Consider the following 6,731-nt stretch of genomic DNA (forward strand, 5'->3'; position numbering starts at 1 on the left):
CCTGGTTTGATATATGCGTGGTGCAGGATCCCCACTGCAACATAATGGTGGATAATGCGGGCAGAACGATCCCCGATCCCTAAGCGACTGATTTGTGTGAGTAAACCCTGGAAACTTTGGATTCCTCTTCTTGGTTTTGTTTTGCTGTTCCATATCTAAACTATGGAGGAACCATGGGAAGACTCTTGGCTCTCAGAGCCGCATATGGACATTTATCTTAAACTTAAAATGATTCTTGAACAACGATTTGTAAATTTTAGCTTGATTCAAGCTCAAAAAGAACTGAAGCACTTCCTGGCATGGTTGTTTAAGAACTTTTTCTATGTTTCTTGGGATTTAATTCTTACCAAGGGCTTTTGGAAAACCGTTTGGACACAGTTAATTTCTGAGTCAAAATATATGCCGATGGAAGAATATTTTCGTGAATATTATTTAATTACCAAGACTGTTGAGCAATGTCAGCTGTGTCTTGGCGAAGGGAAGCCTGGCGCAGGGACCGTGCGGCCCAGGCCACGTGCACCGAGCGTTCTGCGAGCAGCAGCGAGGCAGTTCCCGCGTGCGGGCGGAGCCAAGCGAGCCGCAGTGTCGGCGGCGGAGCGAGGCGTGGCGGGACCCCAGCGGTGCCCGCCCGGCCCAGCGCAGCGCGTGGTGGAGCGAGCCCCATGAACGCCCGACCGAGAGGGGCGGCGCGCGGGCGGCGGCTGGCGGCGATGGTGGTGGAATGGAGCCGCGCCCAGCCGAGACGCGCGCTGGAGCAGGGCGCGGGGGGGTCGTCGCTCGCGGGCCCGGCCGAGATGTGGGTGCAGCGCCCGGCATCGGCAGCGAAGCTGCGACCAGAGGAGGCGACGCACGGAGAACTGAGCGGCGCGGCCCGGCCCGGCCCGCGCAGCCCCGAACGTGACCCCGGGAAGAGCACACAGGCACGAGCAGCCCCGACAATTCCAACACGGGAGCGACCGAAAGAGAGAGCAAAGACGCAGCGAGACAGAAAACAGCAGCCACTCGGAAAAAGGAAAAGATCATAGTACCTAAGATCTTAGGGATAGTAAAATGGTATAATGTTAAGCAAAATTATGGTTTTATAACAAGGTGTGACAACCAGCAAGACATATTCGTGCATAGAACTGCTATTAAAAAGAACAACCCTGAAAAATGCATCCCAAGCTTGGGAGATGGAGAGGTAGTGGAATTCAAAATTATACGAGGTAGAAAAGGGTTACAAGCATCGCAGGTCACTGGCCTGATGGTGTTCCTGTAAAAGGCAGTATATATGCTAAAAATCGTAGTCATGTTAGACAATATCTCCATTGTAAACCCCCCTACAGTCTCCCTTTCCTAATCCCATCTTTCCCTTTTACCCTATGTCCTATTACCCCCAGTGTATTCCCAATCCGTTTTTTCATCCATGGTTTCCCTCACAAAACCATGCTTTTGCCAATTGTTTCCCCCAAAAATCCCTTTCCAATGCCGAGTGGGGGATGAAAAGGGGGAGGGAAGAAGTTAAACCCTCTCCTGCCTCAGTTTCCCCACAAAGCATGCTCAGAGATTTCTGTCTCCCGTCTGTCAGCCCTAAGATGTTCCACAGAATCTGTTTGGACATTTAAAGGCTCAGGAGGGTGGCTTGTTTTGTTTTGAAACTGTTCTTGTTACGTTTATCCAGTTGTCTTCATTCTCCTTTTATTAAAATAAAACGGGTGAGGTGTTGGGGTCCCTCCCCCGCCGTTTAGCCCTGGGAGAGGGGCCCTGAGGGCACAGACACGGGGTTTCCCTGCCCCTGCTCAGCCTCGTTCCCATGGGTTGGTTTGTGTTCCCTGCACGGGCAGAAGGACCCTTGGTCCCGTGACTGGGACAGTTCCTCAGCAGAGCTCCGGCCATGCGGCTGGAGAAATAAACATCTCTGAAACAGCTATCAAGAATCTGTCTGTCCATATATATTTCCTTTCCACGGGACTCCTGGTTTGATATATGCGTGTTGCAGGATCCCCACTGCAACAGCAAGGAATAAGGAATTCTCCCTTCATGCTGTGGTTCTCCGTGGACTGCAGTAACATGGAACTAACGTGCTTTTTGAAAAAAAGGCTTCCACTATGACTAATTGTCATCATTCCAAACCCTTAAGAATTTTTTAAAAATCTGGTTTTCTCTCTAGATGTCTCTCCACTTTCCAAACCCAGCAGAGCAAACTTCTCTGTGTTACAACAAAGCCTACGAATCTTTTCTGTCACCTGGCTGCAGCAGCCAGAGGCATGAATCCCTGCACAAGGCATGGGGGTTGTGATGAGATGATCTTTAAGGTCACTTCCCAACCCAAACCATTCTATGATTCTATGAAAAAAATGAGGATTTTACAAAACTTCAGAGAAAATGCCCAGCTGTGGAGGCTCAGAACACTACTCTGGCAAAGTTTTGCCACCTGTCCCAGAGGAGTCATTCCCTTTAAAATTTCAAATTATTTTTAATCCACATCTAGGTTGGTAAGTTGCTTTTTCTGTATGATTTTGTACCTCAGCAGAGAGAAGGGCAACACCAGTGCCACCATCAGAGGTACCAACAGCTTCCAGCATCTGCCAACCTCTGTATTCACCCAGAATGGGGATTCGTTGGTGGATTCAGAGCCTGCTAGCTCTGAAACATCCATCATCCTCTGTCTCCAAAGATGGTCTGGCAGGTGCTGTTGGAGAGACAGCAGGAGCAGAGGAAGCTACCTTGGGAGTGTGAGCTGGGAAACACAGCAAATGTGGGAGTGGAAAAAGGCCACAGGATGCTCCTTCCAGGAAAAAAAATCCCTCCCAGCAGCCAGGGCTGAGTCAGAGCCCCCTCCAGCCCCGTCAGAAGTGAGAGGGTAGCACTGCCACCACTTTAATCCACTGGGCAGCTGTGGAGCTGGAAGGGATCCAAGGAAGATCAATGTGCCATTAGAGAAAGCACCCAGGGCTGCCAGTCAATACCCTGGAAAGACACTGTAGCCTGTGACAACCACACCAGCAACCTGCTGGTATTGACATGAGAATGGCAGGCTTTAAAATCCAACAGCTTCTGCTTCCCTCCTCCCCATCCTGAGTAAATTAACCCCAAATCTCTTTGTTTACCTTCACCCCCAATAAGCTCTCATGGCTCGCAGAAAATGGTATTCCAGGCTCTTTCCTGAGCAGGCAAGAGCCTTTGTTCCCTTTCATCCTGAGGAAAAGAAGGGTTTAGATAATCTCAGAATGCCAGAAAGTAATTTATTTTGACTAGACTGTTTCTGCAATGTCATCTCTTGGCTCCAGCACGTGGGAAGCATTGTTTGCTGGCATTTACACCACGCAGCTCTGATGGGCTCCGTGTCCCTGGCACTCCTGCAGCACTGGGAGTAACCGAAGTGCTTTGACCCTGGATTGGGGACAAGGCTATGGCACACAGCTCAGTGCCCAAACAACACCCTCCAAAGGCCTGAGCTGCAGGAGAGCTGGGCACAGCAGTCGGGAGCGAGGGGTTGTGCTGGGTATTGCGCATCCCAAGTCCCTGATGCGGACATGGAAGAGACTCCAAAGGGAATCCTGTCATAAAATCACCACAGACTGGTTTGGGGTGGAAGAAACCTTAAAGATCATCCAGTTCCACTCCCCCTGCCATGGGCAGGGACACCTTCCACTAGACCAGGGTGCTCCAAGCCTCATCCAGCCTGGCCTTGGACACTTCCAGGGATCCAGGGGCAGCCACAGCTTCTCTGGGCAACCTGTGCCAGGGCCTCACCACCCCCATGGCGAAGAATTTCTTCCTAACATGTGGAAGGTATCTTTTCAGCTTTATACCGGCTAGCGCTTGTATTTCAATGCCTTAGAAAGCCTCGAGCAGCCTTGAGAGGTAGCAAGGGCGATCTAGCACTTTAGTAGCTCTAAAATCGGTACCTGAATCAGCTGCAGAGCAAATACCATCAGCAGAAGCCAAAGAGGGAGAAATATAGCTCCCTGCTCGCTCAATTCCCTGCAGTTAGAAGCTTTCAAATGAGACAGACAACCGAGACGTTCGCAGGAAAGTCGCTGAGCTGAGTGAGAGGGCGTAGCCTCCCTCGACCATCTTTTATTAGGAGAACGGGGAAAGGGGAGGGACTGGGGGCGGACCCGGGTGGAGCGCCAATCAACACTGCTGAAGAGTCTGAGTTATATTTGGCTTTGCCCCGCACTTGGAACAAAGGAGCTCGGAGCACATGTCTTTGGAGGGGGAGGGGAAGCTCAGAACAGGCCAGCAACAATTCCTATTTTTTTTTCTTTAAAGCTGGGTTGTAACTCTTAGTCACTTAAAAGTGCATAGAACAGTAACAAAACAACAGTGGCAAATATAATTGGAATCTATCGTCCCTACAACTCGACAGTACCCAGGATGCTTAAACTAGCTCCCCAGTTAAAACTTCAGGGTTTAGTCAGGACATCTATGTATGGAGTATCAGGACGAAGATTTACAAAATACAGTGCAAAACCTGATGCAAACAGTGCGACTTAACTTAAGGGATTAACATCAAAATCTGCAGTAGGGGTTTACATGAAGGGCAAAAATCAGGATTCTTTTTACGGCGTCTCTTCCAGAGGCAGTTTTAACCTCCTTAACTTTTGAGGAAGTGACATAAGGTTTACCCACTTCCCTGGGATCCATCTCAGTCCTTGAAGGGGGTAGATACACTGGCATACCCACGTCCCCAAGTTACAAGTTTGTACGGTCCTTGGATTTTTTGAGTCTCTGGGTCCCGGATCAGGACTTCTGGATTTTCCTGCAGTTTCTGTCTCCTGGTGTTCTGGAAATGACGATAGATGGGAGGGTTTGGATCCTCAAAGGTGCCATTCAGGAAGTTTATGGTAAACAGTGCTTTGCTGAGTCTGAGGACAGGTGAGTTGAGTTTGGTGGTCCCTGATTGTTGTAGCAGCATTCGCTTGAGGGTTTGATGGGCACGTTCAACAATGCCTTGTCCAGTTGGGGAGTGAGGAATACCTGTAACATGTCGAAATCCCCACTGCTGACGAAAGTTTTTAAACTCCTGGGAGGTGTAGGCAGGTCCATTATCAGTTTTTATCTCCTCAGGTATACCGAGCACAGCAAAAGCTTGGACAAGATGTTTTTCAACATCCTTAGCCTTTTCACCTGCATGTGCAGAGGCATACATAGCACCAGAGAAGGTATCAATAGAAACATGAACGTATTTTAATCTCCCAAATTCAGGGAAATGTGTGACGTCCATTTGCCACACTTCACCGCTATTAATGCCTCTGGGATTGACCCCCATGCCCAGTGATGGAAGCTGTAGCTTCTGGCAGTTGGGACATGTTGCCACTATTGCTTTTGCCTGTGTCCGCGACAGATGGAACATGCGGATAAGAGCAGGAATATTTTGATGGTACATGGCATGGCTCAATTTTGCTTGTTCAAAAACTTGGGGGAGCTTTGGTAAGTCGGCTGATAGAACTATGTCTGCTGGCATAGCCAGAGCATCAGCTCTACGATTACCTCCGCAATAAATCCTGGCAGGTTTGTATGTGACCTCACATGCATGACAAAATAGGGATGCTCTCTGTGGGAAACCAGATAAATTAATTTTGAGAGTAAATCATAAATTTTCTTGTTTGAGATTTCTTTTAGGAGAGCATGCTCAGCTCTAACAGTTACTCCAGCTACATATGCTGAGTCTGTGACCAAATTAAAGGGTTCTTTGAACCTCTCAAATGCTCTAACAACAGCTGCTAATTCAGCTACTTGTGGTGATCCCTGGATTACCTCGATGTCAGATTCCCACTTTTGCGTCTTTGGATTTTTCCATGTGACCACGACTTTTTACTTTTTCCTGAGGCATCAGTAAAAACGGTAATCGCATCGAGGGGTTTTCTACTTTGAATCTCTCGAGGGATGAAAGAATGGCAGATTAAACATGTCATGTTTTGGGTAATGATTTGAGATTTGGCCTGAGTAACTATCTAATGCAAATTGTAAATTTATATTATTTTGGAGTAGGTGATCTAATGCGTCAGTTGTTACAGGTAAATAGATGCATGCAAAGTCACATCCTGCCAGGGTGCGGAGCCTTGCTCTACCCTTCATGATAATTTTTGCCATTAGTTCTTGTGGCTGTGTGATGGTTTTAGGAGGTTGGAGTGGAAGGAATACCCATTCAATTATGATGAGGGGTTCCTTCTGCTCTTTGTCCCACTGAAATATGAGGCCATGAAAGCGTGGTACCTTCCCTAGAATGACAAGCTTAAAGGGTAGGGAGGGCTGATACCTGTGCGCTTGTCTGGTGGAAATGAGCTCTTGTATCTTTTTGAGAGACTGCCTTGCCTCTTCTGTCAGGGATCTAGGGGATGCTGGACCGCCTTCCCCTTTTACTAGGTTTGCAATAGGAGCTACATCCTCTGTGGTGAGTCCTAACCAGGACCTTAAATACTTCAGTGTCCCACAGATCTGTTGCACTTCCTCTAATGTTTTTGGGTTATTATTAATGGTGACAGGTGTTGGGGTGATAGAGGTTTCTGTGATTTTGAGTCCGAGGTATTTCCAAGGGCTTGTTCTCTGCATTTTTTCAGGTTGTAATTCAAAGCCCTTGGCCTCTAGGGCCTCAACCACCATGTTAAGTGTCTGCTCGAGATACTGATTATTGGGAGCACACACCAGCACATCATCCATGTAATGCAGGATGATGGCTTTCTCTGCTTTGGCACGGATGGGAGATAGAATTTTAGCAATATACTCTTGGCAGAGAGTTGGGG

The sequence above is a fragment of the Corvus cornix genome, chromosome 6, assembly GCF_000738735.6.
Source record: "Corvus cornix cornix isolate S_Up_H32 chromosome 6, ASM73873v5, whole genome shotgun sequence".
NCBI classification, from domain to species: Eukaryota; Metazoa; Chordata; class Aves; order Passeriformes; family Corvidae; genus Corvus; species Corvus cornix.